This window comes from Poecilia formosa, unplaced genomic scaffold (genome assembly GCF_000485575.1).
Source record: "Poecilia formosa unplaced genomic scaffold, Poecilia_formosa-5.1.2 Scaffold826, whole genome shotgun sequence".
Classification (NCBI taxonomy): Eukaryota; Metazoa; Chordata; class Actinopteri; order Cyprinodontiformes; family Poeciliidae; genus Poecilia; species Poecilia formosa.
This window is the reverse complement of record NW_006800765.1, coordinates 64,507-68,570: the sequence shown is the minus strand read 5'-3', so window position 1 is coordinate 68,570 and position 4,064 is coordinate 64,507.

Sequence of the window (4,064 nt, the reverse complement as noted above, 5' to 3'; positions counted from 1 at the left end):
GTTTGTGCTTTTTGGGCATGAAAGAAGGTTCTGCCTTGTTTCACAACTCATTAGAGTCAACATTTTGATTGACTACCTACTATTCAAGCTGATATTGAAGTTTTAACAAATTTATGCAAGCTCTGAAAAATGTTTGTACTGAGAATTAGTTTCTTTGCACTGCACCACCACAAGATTGAAATGCTTAACTTCTGATGGTGTGTTTTCACCTCTAGAGAAAAGTAACAGTGTCCACACAGATCTCCCAGATTTCATATTACCATATTATTTATTTAACCCAGTGTTTCTCAACCTTTCTTGGGCCAGTGCCCCCTATCCATTGTTGTTATTATTATTATTATTATTATTATTATTATTATTATTATTATTATTTGATAAGGATAGACACACATCGACATAGACAAACTGAGCAAAACAGCAGTCCCATGTTTACATCATGGTGCAATAGCAACAGCTAATTGCATCACTTGTCCCTAGATGGGCTTTTAAACAGTACCTCTAAAAAACTGAAGTGATAATCATTTAAAATAGCACAACATAATGTTGACAACATCTACAAACAAACAGTGAAACATGAAACATCAAAAATGGATACAGTTCTGTTTTTGACATAACCAGAGTTTTGTTTGTTTTTTGAACGGACTAAAACTGGTTGCAAACTTTAAATCAACAGGAAGTGAGTTCCAAACTGCAGATCCTCTCACGGACGGAGCACTTTGAGCAAAAGTGGTTCTTCCAAAGGGGACCTTACAATTTCCATCTGAAGCCACTCTAGTAGATCTGCTATTGCCCTGCAGTGTCTGTATACAATCACTTAATGGTGTAGGTGCATATCAGTTTAAACACTTAAAAATCAATTTTAAAAGATTATAATTTATAAAATTAGGAAAGTCCAAAATGCCAAATTTAGCCAAAATGTGACAATGATGGAATCTGATTGGCTTTTGATATAAAACCTTTAAAGCCAAGAGAATCTGTTCTTTTCCTACTTTTGTCACTCAAGCCTGACAAAAAAGTAACTCACTAAACAAATTTATAATTTTTGATTGCAAATATAAGAGGAAGCAAGCTGGCTGTTAGCAGGACATGAAGATTATACTTCCTGAAAACAAAGTGTAGGCTTTCTGGAAAATCCCCTTCTAATGTTAAATATGACAGATTACTGGACAAAAGAAATTTCTATTTGCTAATTTTAGTGGTTCAAACATGCTATCACACATACCAATCATTTGAGAATTTGGAAATGCTCTTTATTTTCCAAAGCAATAAAATATATCAGCTAAAATATATGGTTTCCCCCTCATAACTTTAGCAAATAAAGAGCAAATGCTACCAAATCCTCAGGACTTATTGTTGATGATGAGAGGAATAAACACAGTTAAAGACTTGCTGGTAAATTAATTTGTTCCTATGAGATGGAGGGGGAACAGATTATTTCAGTTAGCTGAATTTGCCCCTCATTGCTTTGGCAAATAAAGAGCATTTCCAAATTCTCAATAATTGTTATATGTTTGAACAACTAAAATTTAGCAACTAGAAATTTATTTTATTTTTGTTTAATCTGTTTTCCATAAAGCCTACACTTTATTTTCAGGAATTCTAATCTTTTTGTCCTGCTGTTAGCCAGCTTCCATCCTTTTATATTAGCAATGAAAAATCATAAATTCACACCATATGTTGGAAAACTGTCCTTGGTGAGTTACTTTTTTGTCAGGCTTAAGTGACAAAAGTAGGAAAAGGACTGATTCTCTTGGCGATTAAAAAACAACACAAAACGGTACAATAAGACCTCCACACAAGACCTCATTTATTTACTTATTTTACGATTTTGTTATTGCTTCTTTTTTAAACAGCAGCCGATTAAACTGAATGTTACAACCTTGACATGATAATATGTGAAAATGGTCAGATCTCCCAGATCCGCCTCTCTGGCTGCAATGCACGCTCCCAACCCAGGGGGAACAGAATTTCACACAAGACCGGAAATCCATTGTTGGCTTGTATCTTTGCATTGTTGCTGCATCAATCCTTCAGATTGTTGCTGCTTCGATCCGCCAATTGAATCCTTAGTTATTGGTTAAAAGGGCTTTATAGTTAAAATCGTGGGAGGCAAAGACGGAGCCCAACCAACCGTGTGTCGCCATGACCCATGTAAAATGCATTTGTTTTTGTGTGAGAGATCACCCCCCATCAAAGAAGATGTTGGCTTTATTGTATAGAAATTAAAAAGAATAAAGCTGGTTCTTAATCAAATCCTAATGAGTCACATCCATGAAACTGAAAGTGTCATNTTTATAATGTCCTGCTATCAGCCAGCAAGCTGGCTGATAGCAGGACATGAAGATTAGACTTCCTGAAAACAAAGTGTAGGCTTTCTGGAAAATCCCCTTCTAATGTTAAATATGACAGATTACTAGATAAAAGAAATTTCTACTTGCTAATTTTAGTGGTTCAAACATGCTATCACACATACCAATCATTTGAGAATTTGGAAATGCTCTTTATTTGCCAAAGCAATGAGGGGCAATTTCAGCTAACTGAAATAATCTGTTCCCCCTCCATCTCATAGGAACAAATTAATTTACTAGCAAGTGTTTATTCCTCTCATCATCAACAATAAGTCCTGAGGATTTGGTAGCATTTGCTCTTTATTTGCCAAAGTTATGAGGGGGGAACCATATATTTTAGCTGATTTAAATAATCCGTTCCCCCCATAACATGAGAAGAAATTAATTTACCAACAACTGTGTTTATTACTCTCTTTATCAACGACAAATCCTATAATTATGGTAATTTTGCTCACTATTTGCCAGAATTATGAGGGAGAAACCATATATTTTAGCAACCTGAAGTTATCTGTTCCCTCTCCATAAAATGGGAATAAATTAATTTACCAGCAAGTCCTTAACTGTGTTTATTCCTATCATCATCAACAATAAATCCTGCAAGTTTGAAAACATTTGTTGAATTTTTGCCAAACTTACTTGGGGGGAACCAATATTTTAGCCACCTGAAATAATCTGTTCCCCCTACAAAGAGTAGGTTATTTCAGACAGCTAAAATATTTGGTTCCCACATAATAACTTGTCTCCAAATGTCTCCAAACTTGCTAATGTTTCCAAACTTGCAGGATGAGTGGAATAAACACAGGTAAAGATGTGACGGTAAGTTAATTTGTTCTGATGTTATGTAGGGGGAATAAATCATTCCAGGTGGGTAAAATAATTGGTTTTCCCTAATAGCCCTGGCAAATATTGATTAAATATTACCACATTTGCAGGATTTGTTGTTCATGAAAAGAAGGTCTTGCAGGTAAATTATTTTTTCCCCAAGTTATAGGGGGGGGAGACAGAATATTTCAGGCAGCTAAAATAGCTAAAATATATGGTTCCCCCCTCATAACTTTGGCATGTAAGAAGCAAATGTAACCAAAATCACAAGATTTGTTCTTGATGAAGAGAGGAAAAAGCACAGTTAAAGACATGTTGGTAAATTAATTTGTTCAAATGTGATAGGGGGAATGGATTATTTCAGGTGGCTAAAATATATGGTTCCCCCTCATAACTTTGGCAAAAATTGAGCAAATGTTTTCAAACTTGCAGTATTTATTGTTGATGATGAGAAGAATAAACACAGTTAAAGTTGCTGGTAAATTAATTTGTTCCCATTTTATGGAGAGGGAACAGATCATTTCAGGTTGCTAAAATAATAAGCAAAAATTACCATTTGTTGTTGATATTGAGAGGAATAAATACAGTAAACACAATTGTTGGTAAATTAATTTCTTCTCATGTTATGGGGGAACAGCTAAACTATATCAGCTAAAATATATGGTTTCCCCCTCATAACTTTAGCAAATAAAGAGCAAATGCTACCAAATCCTCAGGACTTATTGTTGATGACAAGAGGAATAAACACAGTTAAAGACTGGCTGGTAAATTAATTTGTTCCTATGAGATGGAGGGGGAGCAGATTATTTCAGTTAGCTGAATTTGCCCCTCATTGCTTTGGCAAATAAAGAGCATTTCCAAATTCTCAATAATTGTTATATGTTTGAACAACTA